The sequence below is a fragment of the Lytechinus pictus genome, chromosome 3 (assembly GCF_037042905.1).
Source record: "Lytechinus pictus isolate F3 Inbred chromosome 3, Lp3.0, whole genome shotgun sequence".
Taxonomy (NCBI): Eukaryota; Metazoa; Echinodermata; class Echinoidea; order Temnopleuroida; family Toxopneustidae; genus Lytechinus; species Lytechinus pictus.
The window spans coordinates 29,866,861-29,886,412 of record NC_087247.1 but is presented as its reverse complement, the minus strand read 5'-3'; positions in this window follow the sequence as shown (position 1 = coordinate 29,886,412).

The following is a 19,552-nucleotide window of genomic DNA, read 5'->3' as shown; positions in this document are numbered from 1 at the left end:
ATGAGCTCCGTCAATAGTACGACCTTTCAAAGTTCACGGCGGCATCCGCTATCACCACGAGGTTGAAAATAGAATGTATATCATCATAAACGATGTAAGAGAGTAACGCAATAAGCTCCGTCAATAGTACAGTCTTTAAAAGTTTATGGCGGGGTCCGCTATCACCACGAGGTTGACGAGAAGATTTATATCATTATAAAGGGGGTAAGAGAGTAGCGCAGTGAGCTCCGTCGGTAATACGACCTTTCAAAGTTCACAGCGGCATCCGCTATCACCACGAGGTTGAAAATAAAATGTATATCATCATAAACGATGTAAGAGAGTAACGCAGTGAGCTCCGTCGGTAATACGACCTTTCAAAGTTCACGGCGGCATCCGCTATCACCACGAGGTTGAAAATAAAATGTATATCATCATAAACGATGTAAGAGAGTAACGCAATAAGCTCCGTCAGTAGCACGATCTTTAAAAGTTCACGGCGGGGTCCGCTATCACCACGAGGTTGAAAATAAAATGTATATAATCATAAACGATGTAAGAGAGTAACGCAGTGAGCTCCATCGGTAATACGACCTTTCAAAGTTCACGGCGGCATCCGCTATCACCATGAGTTGGAAGAGAAGCGGAAGAGAAGATATCTATCATCTTAAACATCGCCATAGATAATACCGCGTCTTTCTCCCTGAATAATGCGACCTCTAAATAGCTAGCACCTCAAAAACAATCACGCACTGTAACCAGATCTACGCCGATTTTTTATTTTCGATTTTTTCCTTCAAGGGGCATGATCGAAGATCGGCAAGTGATTGCCGATTGTGGTGAAATCGAATGGAATCGGTTGCCGATTGCAAAATCGGTTACAAGCTTAGAACATATGTTCCAATATTTTTTATTGAGTTTCTTTTTATTTATCCAGGATGGGGAGCACATCAGGCCCGTGCCCCCCCTGAAAGCCATAGAATAGATTTGTGTGGCATTCATTTTGTGTGATAATTTGTAAAAATTGTTAATTTCATTTGATTGTAACCCTTTATGTTTGGATTTGAAATCAATAAAATTACCTTGAAACTTTAAAACTTCATACTGTGAAGCGAGGATATTTTTTTTAATCGTCAATTTTTTCGTGACACAAATCATCTTCAATGGAACCTTGTTATTTTTTCTGTGAAAAATGCCCCTGCCCTCCATTTGAAAAATCTGGATCTGCCCCTAAATAGTTTTTTGTGGTAAGGGATTTTTAAAATTTTACTTATTTATTTTTTAATGAAAATCCTTCAGGTTTTGATTTTAAATCAATGAAAACAAACTTTATACTGAAAAGAGGATCTTTTATTCTAATTGCCAAATTATTCATGACATAAATCTCCTTCACGGGGGAGGGGCTTGTTATTTTTCTGTAAAAGAAACCTGCCCCCCCCCCCTGGAAAATCCTGGATTCTCCCCTGATTAGACCCACGGTAAAGTTTGTTATTCCGAACATCTGTCTTTCTTATTAAGCAAATACAACATATAATAAACGTTCACGAATTCAGTTCACCATCAATACCCCATTATTTTTTTTGTCCTTTACTGGGGAAAAATAATTTTGACTTTTTATCGATACAAAACAAAATTGCGAATTTGTCTTGATTGAGGCTATCGTGACTTCCTTATCAGAATGCATTACGAGCAAAGTTTCGTCAAAACCTGAGAGGTCAGTGGTCCAAACGGGTTGATAAGCCTCTATGGTTTCGTGAGATCTTTTTTCTTTTTTGATTTGTCACTGTCGAACACCATAGAGTTATAGACGTAATGGAGGCAACTGGATGAGGTTCACGTAGAGAAATCGGTGAGTTTTTATTCATTTTTTATATCATATTGATGACTTAGATGGCCTTTCCATCCAAAATACAGTTTTAATTAACACATTAGTTCAGTTTGCATTAATTCGGGATGCTTTGGGCAAGGGATGGGGGGAACATGAGCAATGTATATTCTCACAATTGCACGGTATACTGCCGAGAACGAGGTTATATTTATAACCTCGTTCGTAGGATGAGTGGTTTTGGTCATGATATGTTGCCTGTTACCATAAAATGCCACAATTTGTCACTGGTTTTTGAGAGCGGGTAAAAAGGAGTATTTGTCCCCCGATGGTTCGGATAGGTGGAGCAGAGAGTAGCAGTAGTGAAGTGTAGTGGAGCCTATACGAACCATCGCCTGAGGTAGCACTCTGTGTGTGGTCGTGGGTTTCAGCTGTGTGTGTGTTGTGATAAATTATACTAGTCTTTGTCACTCATGGGTGCATGTAATACTGCCGCCGTGTACAGGAAAATTGAAGGCACGGCGCATGCAAAATTGCTACAAACTCCCCCAATTTCATAAGAGGATTTACAGAATCAAGTCCTCCTACGAAACTTACCGAACGATGTGAAGTCAATTCCCCCTGATATGATGAATATCCCTCAAATAGCGTCATTTAAGCATTGATTTTTCTTCTCGTTTACAAAATATGGAGCGAGCTTGCGATTTCCCAAATTTTTCGTCTAATGAGCTAAAGAGGGCGCGCGATTTATCTTCATATCAAAGACACAAGGAAAAGACTAAGCACAAAAACTATTTTACACGTAAATCGATGCAAAGCGTTACGCGAAGTCGGCAAAGTGTCCAATCTTTTTACTGTAAAGACTTTGGTGGAACCTTAATTGACAAACGAACGGTAGCACTTGCGGGGCTTCGTTCAAGGTACGTAGAATTTTCTTTCTTTTTTTAAATTTTTCATCGCTTTGAATGTTTTCAAAAAGTATTATCGTCAGCAAAAATAATATAAGTACGCTTTTTAAATTATTACATTTATTGGAGTCTATTTTTTATCAAACAATCATGGGAATTGCGCATAATGAATTATTACTAGATTATAATAATAATTATTCATAATCACGTATTAAATTTTAGTATTTGTTAAATAATAATTTTTATCTATAAATTGTTCTTCAAGACGGCATTTTGTAACGTCGCTAATCATAGCTACGTCATAATGAAGCGGTTCAAGGGTCAGTATAGTTTAGTATACTAATAATAATACTAACCTCACAATACGTGTGAGTGTGGTCAGACCTATTGTATTTGCTTTGTTGACAAACGAATCGAGGGATCTAGCTACACAAGATCGGTCTGGTAACTAGTAAGAAACCTTCAATTTTTTACATTTTCATTAACCAATTTTTGAAACCTTCATAAGAAGGTGTAAAAATAAATAACATCACCAAAATTTACGTGATTTTTATCTTAAAAGATAGATTTCCTAGGGAAATCCATCTTTGTTTTGATCAGTCTCTTGTCTTATTAATATGGAGTTATATGCGTCTATGGTCTGGAGTATGGGAAGTGTCAAGTCTGCACAGGCCTATCAGTATCATGCCTATGCCGACTTAACCCAGGCAAGACAAGACAAGACTCCATGATGAAGAAGTAGGCATATATGTCAAAATATTTAAAACAACATCATGGAGTCCTCAAGACTAGGTCTCCCTACTGAAATTTTTGTGAAATTCTGAAACTGGCCGAGGTTTTTTCTGAGAAAATCATACATTTCTCTCAACTCAAGTCTCATAAAAAGTCATATTTTTAAGAGATTTTTGGCACACTTAGTTAGGCCTACTTGTATTTGTAAGAATATAAGGAACATTATCAATTGAAAATTTTCTTGAAATCAAAGTTAATCTAAATTGGTAGGCTAGGTCACGTATGTGCGCAGACATATGAATGATAGAGGCCCTTCATCATGTTCATTCATGTCATTGTCAGTCAGCTCAGGCCCTAGACCAAAAGCTTCGGTCTCTGTTATGTTGGTTGTTCAGCTGAACTCCGTTGGCTTCACTCACCAAATACCACTTACAGAGACCGAAGTTCTAGCGCGATCTGTACAGGGGACATATGTTTATGTACTTAACTTAAGATCGGATAAAACGGGGAAGTGAATTTGCGAGACACCCGAGGTAAGTCACTGTTTTTGTTCCTTTTAACTTGATTTTTCTCAGTTTTTTGGCAATTGATGCCAAGAGGGAATATTAATTTGCATTTTGGTCGCGTGAATTTTCAAAATTTTTACTCATAAAGACAAAAATTGAAGAGCCCCGACGGGGGGATTTTGCATTGCAAGTCCCCTAATGGTGGCTGCACGCTAGCGAGCCGTCTGTGTATGAGGAGAAATTAAAATTAAAAAAAATGTTAAAAAACTCCTCGAAACAGACGGCTGCCAGCTGTCTACTCAGGCCCCAGCCCAGGCCATGCAGCGTCAATAACATGACAGAAATGTAAATACATGGGACTGCACTGGCGACTGGGTTAATTTTGACGCAATATCTGTCGAGTCGAACAGCATATGCAGCACTCGACAGCAATGGCACTTTGCAGTTCGGAACGCTATATCACCCTGAATTATTGAGGACATTGAAGTTCTAGGTCTCAAAATATAAGTATAAAATACAATAATAGACTTACAAGTACCAAACTTTAGTTAGCTAGCAAGCCTTTCCGATCAGCGACTTTGTTTTACAAATGGTTTGCGCTATGCGCAGTTTAAATCCCTACCTTTGAATCTCCATCTTGATTGGTCGATCGAACGAATTTCTTTATAAGACGTACTGTGATTGGTTTAATATTTGGTGACATAGCCCTGATGTATTCGAGCGGGGCGGGGCATAGGAATTCGGGACTTTCGGGTAGCTCGAGCGTTATCGCTACTTATGAACATGGGGATCATGGACCCTGTTATGAAAAACCTTTTATCATAAATTTATCATTATTATGGGGGGGGGGGGGTAGTTCATGCAATAACCTTCATGAAAGGCGTAATTTGTCGAGTCAAGACCCCATACCCCCCGTCTACGGTGTATCGGGGAAGATTGGAAACAACCCCTTACCTTCACTGGCAAAAAAAACCCGGGGGAAAAGGAGAGAAGGAGGGAGAAAGAAAGAGAGACATAATTGGAAAGAAAGAGAGACATAACTGGAAATAAAAAAAAGAGAATATGGGAAGAAAAAAATTCAATAATTCGATGAAACATTATCTTCCATAGGGCCTATGCGTTCATCTCTCCTGGTGCTCACATCGTCCGTTTAAGGAGATACATAATCCCCCATAATCCCCTTCATGAGGATTAGATGGAGCTATGCGTTTTCAAGTCAATATATGTGTTTTCCTTTTGCTTCGAGCTTTTATTATATTTTCTGATGACAGCTAGGCGCATCTTTTTCATGATTACTTAAATGATTTCCACTTTTCAAAGTTCGCAATAGGGGATTGGTGAAATATACATGTTCTTTAAGAATTAAAAAAAAAAAACAGTCCTTAAAACGACAATTTTTCTAAACTGAATATTAAAAAAAGTCCGGTCTCGATTCGCGCTGGCATGATAATATTAGTGAAATACGTATGCTCTTCATGAATTCCTTAAAAAGTAATTGAAGTGTCCCTTTTTTTAGGTTTGGTGTATAAAAAAAATTCACCTGTTTCTTCGCGCTCGCAATATTTTGATTTGATTTGATTTGATTTATTGTTTTCTTCTGCATCCATGGAACATTCGTATAATACATTTTCCATAACATAATAAACATAATATGTTAGCATTTTTGGCATGAATCATAAATAAAGTGTACTAAAAAAAAATAATAATTCCAGACAAAAATGATTAACTACCAAATTATTATATGATATTCACAATTTGCAGGAGAAGGATTGTCATCATAAGCAGATTGCTTGAAGAAAAATGACAATCCCAAACTAAAACTAATTAAATTAATTAATACGTTTATAAAGCAGAATGGGCATATATTTTTTAATACGAATCATCAATTCATGAAATATTTTTAGTATGAAGATGAAGATGATATAAAGGTGAGGGTGACGGTGATACGATGATGATGATGATGATGATGATGATGATGATGAAGGCCATCATGGAGATGATGGTGGTCATGATGGAGATATTGGTAATGACTGAATCGAAGGAGGAATGAATTCATTATAAAAAAGGATAAAAAAGGATACGACACAGAAATTTTACTTCAAATATTCTGATAATAACATAGATTTAACGTTTGTCTTAAATGAGTGAAGAGACGAAGATTGTTTTACAGACTCTGGTAGAGAGTTCCACAAATCTGGACCATGGTGTATTATGCATGGATCTCTGCGCAATAAGCAATTTGGGGTTGATTAAATGGAAATTTGAAGAGTTACGGGTAGAGTATGAATGAATAGATGTATTCAGAGTATAAAAATTGTGGAATGAAGGTGGGAGCATGTCATTTACGTACTTAAACATAAGTAGTAAACTTTGAAGTGAATTTATGTCAAATACTGTTAGAGTCTTTAGTTTGTGGAATAATGGATTTGTGTGTGATAAATATTGGGAATCAGTACAGATTCGAATTGCTTTTTTCTGTAATAAGAATATTGTATTAATTTTAGTTTTTGCACATGTTGCCCAAACTATGTTGCAATACGATATATAAGGTAATATTAATGAATTGTATAGTATGATAAGAGTTGTATGTGGAATTATGTTTTTCATTTTGTAAAGTATACCTACGTTTCTAGAAATACTAGTAGTTATACAACGTACATGTTCATTCCAATTTAAATTTTCATCTATTGTGACACCTAAAAACTTTGTTTCTCTTTTCCTTTTGAGAGGAATATTATCTATGTTTATATTGAAAGGAAATTCGTTACCATGTGAGTGTGTATACTTGAAATATATAAAGTTTGTTTTATATGTATTGAGTGAAAGCTTATTACACTTAAACCACAAAGATAGTTTTGGCAATTCACGGTTAATTATATCCACTAAAGTTTCTATGCTATTATGTGAACAAAAAATGTTGGTGTCATCTGCAAATAATACATATGATAACAAAGGTGTTACAGTAGTCAAATCATTGATATATATTTTAAAAAGCAAAGGGCCTAGGATTGATCCTTGTGGAACTCCGCATTGTATTAACTGAAAATCAGAAGGAATATTATTGTGAATTACATATTGTTTTCTATTGGACAAATAACTCTTAAACCATGATAGCATGGGCGGATCCAGCTTTTTATAAAGGGGGGGTTGGGGTGGTATGCGAGGGAGCGTAGCGACCGAGTCCAAGCGAGCGGAGCGAGCGAGGGGGGAGGGTGTGGGAGGGGGGTGTCCCCTCCCACAGTAGGGAAAATTTTTGAAAATCTGTGTGTGAAAATGGCGTTTTCTTGCATCTAAAACACCACTCTTTTTGGTATAGAGGTCGTTGCCAAATTAACCCCCATGAAAATTTGTAAAATTAAGATAAGATTTTAAAAAATGGTCCCCGGATTTTTTTTTTTTGGGGGGGGGGGTTGCAACCCCCCCCCCAACCCCCCCTCTAGATCCGCTTCTGGATAGTGTAATTCCGCGAATTCCATAATTTTCAAGTTTTTTAAGTAATATCTGGTGGTCAAGAGTGTCAAAGGCTTTGCATGAATACTCCTATTATATGTTCTTTTTTGCCATTGCATTTGTAATTTTATCGTATATTTGTATTAAAGCCTGATCTGTCGAATGTCCTTTCCTGAATCAATATTGGTTTGAATTTAGAAAATGAAAAGTATCTAGAAACTTATAAAGTCTATTATAAATAATCTTCTCTAATATTTTGGAAATGCTGGGAAGAATAGAAATAGGCCTGTAATTTGTTATTTCATGCGGATTGTCTTTTTTAAAAACAGGATTTACCTTTGCAATTTTTAGGGAATCGGGACATATTCCGGTGCTAATCGACAGATTAAAAATATGACACAAAGGAGAGGCAATATAGTGTATGATCTGCTTAAGAAGGGGAGTACTAATTCTATCAATCCCCTGTGATGTGCTTGATTTTAGATTTTTTGTTATTTCAATTAATTCCTGAACATTTTTGGGGTTAAAGAATAAAGAAGAGTTAATGGGTGTGGGAAGAAATTTTCCAAAATTTTCATCAGGTTTGTCAAGTTTGTTTGCCAATGAGGGTCCTAAGTTAACAAAAAAGGAATTAAAGGTATCAGCTACATCTTCTGAATTTATCGCAACATCATGAAATGTGAAATTATCTTTGGGTAATATTTTGGGTTTCTTGCCAATCAAATCATTTATAATCTCCCATGTGGCTTTCATGTTTGATTTAACTTTGTAAAGCTTCTCGGAAAGAGAATTTTTTGAGCAATGAGCTACGTAGGGCCTATGATGTTTATAAATACCAATTTTTCTTTAAAATTTTACGTGTTTAGGTTTAATTCTAAAAAATAATAATAAAAAATAATTTAAAAAAATCGGCACATGCATTATTGACCATGATGGGATAACGCACGATCTTCATGAATTTCTAAAAAGAGTGTCCCCCCCGGGGGGGGGGGGTCAATACATAACAAAAATTCCGTAGTGAGACACGTACGTAGCGCCGATAATGTCCTGTTTGATTATCAGTCAAACTAATTTCAGCTCACGCTTCGCGCTCTAATGCGGATTGCATTTTTGCAAAGATCACTTCTAATATATTTTATGCCAAAATTCTGATAGAAAGTACATTACATCGCATCCAACAGTTATGAAGATAGTATATGATAATATACTATCCGTTACTGCAAAATTATGAAGGAAGATATTCTGATTTCGCCCAGACAAAAAGGTGACAATGAGTTACAACATAAGTTAAATTAGTTTTGTGATATGTGACTATATTGTTATGCTTGTGTGACAACCCTAAATTCTAAATCAGTTTCTATATATGCTTCAAGATGTATCTTATACCAGTTTATTTTATACCAAATTATTGTTTATTTCAATCACAATAACTCATATATATTTAGCCCCACCATCCACCAATAAGTCAAGAAGATGAGATTATCCACTATAGAATCAAAATAATAGTTCATAACGATTTGACTTTTTTTCAACACAGATAATGCCCTTGTCAAGCTCCTATTTTGAATAGCCCATAACAGATATCCGTTATCGTCAATAATTTCACCAAGGAAAAATACATGTATGTAAAAACTATTTTAGGGGGCATTCTGCTAAATATCTTTTGCTAACAACGTCATAACGCAATGGCAATAATGGCGCCTCATTTAGAATGACAGTTTCTCGATATAGTTGCTTATTTCTTCTTTTAAGGTGCAAAACACATCCCATTTTTCGTTGATTTCGGAAAGGATTTTTGTTTCTTCCCGCCTGGGTGAAGCCGGAGCACTTAAAACGCAGTGATTACGAGGGAGAAGAAAATGCAACATTTTCCGTTTGACGTGCCTTGCTTCTTACTGATTCACCAGAAATCCCCAAAACTGTCGATATCTCCTTCGGTTGATTAGAGGAAACCCAATTTGCGGCTACCCACCTAATGATGCTTGCATTTTAAGTTTCTTCTATTTCTTGCAGAGCCATCAATTTTTCTCCATACATCAATCAACTATAGGCTGATCGATTGAAATGAGTAATTTCCAAGAGGAATCACATCGATCTGCTGATGAAACATGATATTAATGGATCGGATTCAACCAAACTTGTCACCGAACACATCAGCAACCAAAAAAAAAATGTTTCGAATATGTATACTTCCAGGAGCTTCTTGTTGTAGGGCCTATGTATAGATATTCAGTAATCTTGTAAGGGCTTCATTTAACATTAATTGGCCTTTTTAAAAGTCTGAAATGCTGCTAGGTTTTATATGTCACATGTGCCTAAAATGTGTTGTATAAAAATGAAGCCCTGGAAAAATTGTACACGAAGATCATCATAAAATGCTCTTAAAGAGTATATATATACTGTATATATATATATATATATATATATATATATATATATATATATATATAACGAAACAAGACATCGTGACTAGAAACACCATCACAATGTAATTCCATATCCTGTAGGCCTATGCTGCATGTGTTACAATTAGACTCGCCGGAAGATGAAGTAATTGTTTTGTTTTTCTATAACAGTCATAAGTGTCTGCTCGAATGTGATGCTTTTTTGTTTATTCTTGTTTCCAATGCATATGAAAAATATTAAATACAATTAGGTCAGCCACTATGACTGATTAACTTAGACGTAAACAGAGGTAAACGGTTTCCTATGATGTAAGTGGCTATACCAGCCTGATGTTGATGCGGCAAAAAGATGCTTTGCCGAGTTCCTATGAGAGATACTTCAAATGAAACAGATTTTTTTTTTTTAATAAGACATTATAAATATCACTGTAATATTGACCTATATACCCACAAGATTATGTATTCGCCATAATGGAAGTGAAAAAATCATATAATGCACGTGTAAACATCCCAAAATATTTTTAAAATTTGAATTCAGATTGATACATTCCTATCAAGGCCCACTTTTAATAACAGGGCTATTCACATGAAATTAAACATAACACACCATCTAGATATATATACCCCGTATAATTATCTTTTTTTTAAATACAGTTTTCACACGAAATTCAGAAAGTGTGTATATGAATTATTCTTTCCTTGCACCCCCAGCCCCACTTACCTCTAAAATGGTATGGATTTAATTGGTTACTGTGTTCGTGGACAGACAGGAGTTGGATATGCTGTTTAATGGACCCCCCCCCCCCCCTATTTCCAAATATACCAATCTCTCTGTATAATGAATAATATATTTACAACATCGAGAGAATTTACATATGGTTTGTTTCTTATCATTAATGCTACCGAATACATTCTGCGAGTGAATAAAAAAAAATTGAATTAAAATTTGAGTTAAAATTGAAATTAAACCATAATCATAACCATAACGGGGTAAAATGTACCATCAAGGAGGGACCTTCCTTTAGGGTTAGGGTCAGTGGCGTACTTATACTATTTCGTATGTATTGTTTTTGTATAACTTTTTGTCATGCCTTGTTCTTGTACCGTTCTGTCACGTCCTGTTTTTGTAACGTTTTGTTTTGTGTGTCCTTTTCACTTTTTCTTCACATCTTGTAATATAATCCAGCCTTGTTTATCTTTTACTTGGGAGAATATGTAAAAAAATATATTTAACAAGGATTTATATTTAATTTCTACAAGAAAGATACATGACTTGTGTATTATATCTAAAGTATTATGTCTAAAGTTATGGAAAGGGTGATCTACACAAGATTATTATTTTTTTGGAATAAATATAATATAATCTCTGATTCTCAATTTGGATTTCGCCAAAAACATAGTACATCTCATGCCACTCTCTCATTTATTGACAAAATCACAAAAGCTATTGACAACTTTGAACATACAATGGGTGTTTTTCTGGACCTCTCCAAGGCCTTTGACACTATAAATCATGAAATACTGCTCTACAAACTTGAAAATTACGGAGTTCGTGGGAAGGCCTTGGAGTGGTTCAGAAACTACCTCGTAAATCGGAAACAATTCGTAAGCATAAATGAACAAAATTCTTCTTTCCAAAATGTTAACTGGGGTGTTCCCCAAGGCAGCCTCCTGTACCCTCTTGTATTTATAATCTATATAAATGACATCCAGAACTCCTCTGAAATATTATCTTATGTCCTTTTTGCAGATGATTCAAATGTACTATACTCTCATTCTAACCCCGATATTTTAATAAATGTACTGAACACTGAACTGGATAAATTGGTACAATGGATTAGGGCTAACAAATTGTCAATTAATGTACAAAAAACGAAATGCATGCTTTTTAGCAATTCTTTAGAACAATTGCCATTTAATATCAAATTGGACAATAAAGACATTGAAGTTGTTACTACAACAAAATTTTTAGGTCTCATAATAGACAACAAATTATCTTGGAAAACACACATTGACTTTATATGTCGTACAATTTCACGCAATATTGGTGTTATTAACAAAGTTAAGTTTTTTCTTCCAACTTCCTCCCTAAAAATGCTTTATTCAACATTAATTTTACCATATTTAAATTATGGAGCAATTGTTTGGGGAAATACACACTCAACCTACCTTGATAGAATATTACTTTTACAAAAGAAGGCATTGCGTGTTATTTTCAACTTGTCCTGGAGATCTCACACAGATGAGTTGTTTTATAACAATAACATTCTAAAAATAAAAACACTGTACCAATATAACCTAGGTCAATTCATGTATCACTTAAACAATAATATGTTACCATTCATATTTAATTCTTCATTTAACAAAAACAAAACTCTTCACAAATATCCCACACGTCAATCAGATGAATTCCATTTACCACTACCCCGGACCATCCTTGCAAAATCTATTTTTACTTTTGAAGGCCCTAGACTCTGGGGAACTATTAATAAAAACATCAAAGAATCACCAAGCCTTAATTCTTTCAAATATAAGTTCAAAAATTTCTCCAAGATAACCATTGAATTTAACTCTTCATCACTCAAACTCTTGTATTTTTTTTAAAATCAAACATGATTATCATGTCACGTACGCTTTTTCATCTCTTTCGTTTTCCTGTTGATCGACGAGGTCCGTCTGTGAGTGCTGGGGCTGGATTCTGGAGACCTTTAATCTCTCTTTCTTATTTCCTTTTCTATTTTAATTTCCCCTATTTCCTTTTAATTTAACTGGTTCATGCTCTAGTTGTTATTTTGATTTTTATATGTTATGCAACTACAAGAATATTTATTAGGAGGCTGCACTCTACAAGCTCCGCTTTTTAGCAGCCTCCTCCATTTCCAACCTGATATGTAATAATCTTGAATATAATTTTTGTACAGGAATACTTGAAATATGTTTTGTTATTTATATGTTAAAATGTACAAAATAAACTTAATTGTTGAAAATGGAAATAAACGAAATGAAATGAAATGAAATATATATTTTGAACTTCTACAAGAAAGATATGATTTGTATATTTTATATATACATTGAACTTTGTATTTTTGCATTAATTTGTCTTATTTCTTGAAGGAAACCTTCAATAACAAGCTTTGCTTTTCAGAAGGTTTCTATTTCATTAAATAATGTTATATTATATTTTGCTTTACTTTGTAACCTTGTTGAAAATTTGGAATGAAATAAAATCGTTATCAATCAATCAATGAGGGAAAACTTTTTAGGGGGCAGACATGACCTATACGGGCAAATTTCTACAAAGCTAAGAGCGAGCAAACTTTTCGATCTTTTTAATACATAAATCTGAATTTGTGATAGATTTTGACATACTTTTCAGAAGATAATAACATATTTTCCTTTCCTTTACTTACTTCTTCCATTCTTTCCTTTCCTTTCCCTTCCTTCCCTTTCGTTTTTTTCTTGAACGTGAAATTTCTTGGCGAGCCCCCCCCCCAAAAAAAAAAAAAAAAAAAAAAAAACTGCCAGTTGGTAGGGTATAGATCTCTCCTATAATGAAATGCGAAATAGTGTGGGCAGTTGAAGAGGGCAGTCAATCCTCTTTATTTATTTATATATATATTTATTTATTCATTTTTCCTTTATTCATGAATATTCATAGTTAATCTATTTACTTATTTCATTCATTTCTTTATGTGGGTGCCATTATGACTCTTTTGGGGGTTAAGATCTTTCTCATCATAGGAGTGTACTCCAGAAAGCGTTCGTTTCTGAAGATAAGTATGCCGATGACCGGAGTAATGAAATATGAGTAACTAAAACGTATAGCTATTTTATCGGTTTATTGGTTACTCTCGTCTATAATAACATAACACTCTAAAAACACTGAGTAAAATTGTATCCAATATTGGGTAGAAAGGGAACATGCATTTTTTTAAATCCATATTGGGCAAAATGCATGTTTTAAGGGCAAATTTCAACGTAACATTGCGTAAAATTTACAAAATATTTATTAGTAATAATATCAATAATAGCTAGTTTTTATATGGCGTTTTCCCTATAATGGCATGGTCCAATGCGCTTTACAGCATTTCATTACCCTGGTCATTGGATTTATTTCAATCCGGCATGAAAAGTGAACAATTTCCACTCCCTGGGGAGCATTCCTTGCATTCATCGCAGCCTCATAATGGCGCTGGCAAATTCAAACATACAATAACTTTCGCAATATCTGGTACTCATTTAGCACCTGGGTCGAGAGTGGAAAAGGGTTAGTGTGGATTAACGCCTTGTCAAAGGACGCCAGACCACGGCGGTGGGATTCGAACACACGACCCCCTGTTTACAAAGCGAGAGTCAGAATCGCTACACCACGGCTCTTCCATTTGGTATCTTTTTACCCAACCATCATGCATGTTCCCATTTTACCTAATATTGGGTTAAAAAATGTTTAAGAGTGTAGGCTTATTATTTTTTTATAAAGTATTTTGAGTCAACACGATGGGCATTAAGTTCTGTTATCAATGAAATCCACGTAATATTGGCTTATGTACTTCTTAGGATTCCGTCTTCATATCGTAAACTCAAAATTATAAAACAGTTATTATGCTATCGCATAGTGCAATCTCTCAGAAGTTGGTTGAAAACACCCCATCTTCAACCACTCATAAATCCATATTGAAGAAAGTAGGCGTGGCTTGCATGACATACGCGTTCATTAATACCTTGTCATGGTATAAAAGCAACACACAACATGGTAAATTAACCATTTTTATTCTAGTAAGGTCCTTAAGAAGTATATTATAGAAGACTGTGAAATGGTGCTAGGATCGAAACAGATATCTCTCGCCATGCCTAATGGACTTGCAGGGCTGTGCTCGTGGTGTCTTATTGCAATGCTATTATGCAGTGTTGTTCATGCTGTGGAAGGACAGAGGTTCAACAGACTCTTTGGACCATCAAGTGAGTACCCCTATTTCCTAGTTCTTTGCAACAGAGATACCCGCTTGGCTATTTTGGCAATGGGGGCGACGCCCCCACCCCCCCCCCCCCCAGAAAGCGCAGAAAAGGGGGGAAAAGCAAAGATAATTAAAGGATTCTCTGAAAACAAATTAAAAAGAGAAAATATTCCAAGAGGATTTATCGATCGTAACGAAAAAAAACCTCTCTCACAATATGATGACATACCACGCTTCGCCGGGAAGCAGAAAATATCGCCAGCATGATCAATATTATGCGCTCTTTCTGTACCCAATTTCCCCCCGCCAATTCAACAAGCTCATTTCTGTCAAATTATAGAGGACGATAATGACCGAAAATTTGCGTATTTCTTCTCAATTTAGTAACAGGGGCACTGATAGAGTAAAATCCTCGGTCACAAAAACGATCAAGAGCTGCTACGAAAGCCGTTCCCATTCCGTAAGACCTTCTTAAGAGTCTTAATCTACACCGATCAAGAATTATGCGCCACCTGGCGCGGATGAAAACTTATCAAAGCCTATTAAAAAAGAAATTCGAATCATATCTATTCTCCTTGTTCTTTTGTTTTCTGCTTCCAAACTTTCGCTGGTTATCGGCACTCCCAGTGTTTCAACCAGGGCCAATCAAGAATAGTCAGCGGCACCTAAATATTAGTTTGTGCCGGTTAACCTTGGCTGGTAAAGAAAAATCGATGCTGCTTGCATCTCAACCGGCGCCAATCAAAAACAGTCAGCGCCAATTGGTTCTAAGTCGGCGCCGATCAACTGGTCATGACCGGTCAAACCCATTGGGCGCCTCTTCTTTCAACAGCGCCTCAGGTTTCTAGTATCAGAACCGGTGAAAACTTATCGGCACGATTTAATTCCAACACCGGCGCCGGTCAAACCCAAATCGGCACCATGTAAAAAGCATCGGCGCCGGTGAAATCGGCGACAATTATTGTTTTGAACAACGTCGTCAGTGAAAACTTATCGGTGCCACTAATCGGTGCGCCTTGATTCCATCATGGGCGCTGGTCAAGACTAATCGGAGACGCCCGATTTAGTAAGGGCACTTAGCAAAACTCTTCTGACGCGGCTTAACATGTTTAGTAATAGCGGTAGGTTTGAACTCGGTTGGTGGATACCCCTTTTGAAAAAGGAGATCTCATGATTAAATTCTAAGGGTAAAAAGCCAAAGGCGCGGAGTCAAATCTTCACCCTGTTCATGGTGCTCGACAAAGTAGCATTTCCTGCGGGATCTTCTGTTGACGAAATATGGGACCAAAAGGGAATTCTTTATCCCGGGGGGGGGGGGGGGGGGCAAATAGAAGAAAAGATAGAAGGGAGATGAGATAAGGACAGGACATGACAGTGTCTTTTTTACAAACCGACAAAATTTACAAAAAATCGTAGAATCTGGTTGACTCTAGAGTGACGTAATTTGCACTTATGACTATCTTGCGACAATAGAAATCGTGAGATTGCCGTAGGTCTGACGGAAGAATAACTCATGGGATTTTTATAAGAAAAAAAACGCACGAATTCAAGGGTCAATATACAACCGAAAATTATTTCGTTTCTCAACTTAAAGATCTTGAGTAAGGGATATTTTTGTGAATTAAACGAATTCGTTAGAAGGCCGTAAGAATCTATGCCCCATCTAGAAATTTCTAAGAGCTCCAGAATTCGTAAGAACAGTGAGAAATCTGTTCCAACATGTACCCATGCACCCGCTCCTCTGCTACTTTGTTCTTATCAATTAACTCGGGCTTGACTTCAGACATTAGCTTCAACGTGAATGAAACCCTAAAAAACTGTTGAATTCATAAAAGAGAGGAAATGACCAGACTAATAAGTCTCAGAAATGTTAACGAATAATAAGAAACTTACGAGCACTTGTACATTGATATTACTTGGAAATGCGAACAAGATCTGTGATGCCACACGTGTACAGCTTCACCATTATACTTAAGTGCATATTTCACTTAAATTTTTTTTTTATAGATTTTTCTACCGCCAGATTAAGTGTTCTATTTTGAACAAAATACAATATTCAATAGTTTCGAAAACTTTCATAAATCACAGAGGCCTGACGAGTGCTGTTTGTTTTGAAACATGTAAATAATAATACTAAATAGGTTCATTATTGCGGACTAAAATAATCGCTAGAGGGTATTCATTTTTTCGCAATCTACTATGGTCAACAAGGAAATTCGTGATCACTCTCGCAAAAAGTGTTCACTAGCTTTCTAGGAAATTCGTGATCACTCTCGCAAAAAGTGTTCACTAGCTGATTGGTGAAACGCCCGACCAGTCACACAACGGACCAGTGCCCACCTATTGTTCCCGCGTTCGTGCGTACGGTCCTAGTGATTAATATAAATAGACTACGTTATCAGATAATTTTCGTCACTTGATAAAGAGTTGCAGCGGCACTCGAAAGCTCGTGAACTTGTAAGCTAATGAACACTTTTTGCCAGAGTGATCACGAATTTCCTTGTTGACCATAGTAGATTGCGAGACAAATGAATACCCTCTAGCGATTATGTAAATAATAGCTTAATTTGGGGACATCCCGATAGTCCGCGGGTCCGTTAGTCCGCGGGTCCTATTAGTCCGCGGATCCGATAGTCCGCGGGTCCGTCGAGGTTCTTATTTCGAGTGCTAAAATATGGATTCGAATGCTGATTTTTAATCTTGATCTCATTTCGGACGAGACTGGTTAACGTCAAATTCATTTTTGATAGTAGTAGTAGTAGTAGCATTTATTTCCGTATTGAATTAATGGTGGATAGCACACATTCAGCGTGATTGGCACAGTCACGCTGGTCTTCCGTGGGGTCCAAAAACATTTAACATTAACATTTAAGTTAGACACAATAAAACCAGATTAAAATAACAGGTGTACAGAAGATGAATGAAAAGAGTGACGAACATAAATGATTAAAAATACAAATATCAACAGCAAACATATTAAGATAAAACACCGCAAGTAGAAAAAACAAAAACAAAAATCTCATGAGAATAAGGGAATGGTCGTTTCTTCTTTTGTCCAACAATCGCCAATTAAGTGTATTATGCATTTCCAAAACAGACATAAGTATGAGATTCGGGTTTAATCTGGAATATAATACGGCCTGCTCTGTTTTGTAGTTTTTGAAAAAATGAAAAGATAGTTTGATATTGACCGGGAAAACCTATAATATAAAAAATACTAACAAAATAGAGGATTAATCCCAAATTATATATTATTTTATTAATATAATCTTTTAAAGCTACATTCACGCAGACACCTAAGTTGAGTTTATGTCCGCGTTGATTCAAAATAGTTTTTTTTTGCGGATCCACACGGATGCCTTCCCGTAATAAGTCAGCAGTGAAAAAAGTGATAATTTCGTTCATCCAAGAAAACAATGAAATATATAAGAAATGATTTTGGATAGAAGATTAAATAAGAATAAAAAACAAAAACTAGTTAAACGCAGGCCTAAGTGTTTCCGTGACTGTAGCCTAACATTTACATGGGAGGGGTATTCTAAGGGGAAGTTGTGTGGGGGTATTTGCCTATAATTTGCCTTTGGAGGTCATATTGGCAAGGGTACGGAGCCTTTCAAGTGCCATCGACTTGACGAAATGGCGAGATACTTTATCTCGCCATGTCGACATAATACGCTTATTATGTAGACATGGCGAGATATTTTATCTTGCCATGTCGACTTCATAGCCTTATTATGTCGAAATGACAAGATACGTTATCTTGCCAAGGTTATTTATAAAGAGTTATATGTCAACATGGTGAGATACCTTATCTTGCCAAGTTGACTTATACAAAGTTATATGTCAATATGGCGAGGTATCTAGATTCTCGCAGGGACTTGCAAACTTCATATCTCGCCATATCGACATATGACGTTTTATAAGTCGACTTGGCAAGATAAAATATCTCGCCATGTTGACATAATAAGCTTACTTAGTCGACATGGCAAGACTAAGTATCTCGTCATGTCGACATATAACTTTTTTATAAGTGAACTTGGCAAGATAACGTATGTCGCCATGTCGACATGCAATCTTTCAAAAGTCGACTTGGCAAGATGTCAACATAATAAGCTTATTAAGTCGACATGGCAAGATAAAGTATCTCCCCATGTCGTCAGGTCGACGGCATTTTACAAGCTCCGTACCAGGGGTAATTATCTTGGGTAATTGTCTAGAGGGTAAATTTCCGGGGGGGGGGAACAGTCCCTGGCAGTGAAAATATGGGGATAATATTTTCCTTGAAATGGTTGTCAGGGGAGGGGGCGATTGCCCTTTGGGTTATTGCTATAGAACCCCATGGTCTCGTATCATTTGACCTTTTGACCTCTCGATGACATTTTATCTTACTATATCCTGATCATAATTTTACACATACCGCGGACTAACGGACCGTATTTTTAATTAATTCTCATCTCATCGGGTACTGCCAGGGCCTGTTTGAACCATCCTTGATAAGCCAAGTTGTTTTCTGGATCTCCATTGTCTTCTCCTTCGCTTTCTGATTCTGTCATTTCAGAATATTCCTCTTTGATAGTTTCATCACCACTGGATTATCCATTCTCAGATTCATTTTCATTCGATTTACCATTTCCTCAATGTGCAGTTTGTTCATGCCCATTCAAGTCAAATTGGCGACTGTATATGTCATATCGTATAAAGACCGGGCGAAGCGATTGAGAGATCATTCATGTCTACTTGGAGCCGTTTATTTTGCAAATGATACTGGAACCGACTACAGCATCATAACTAT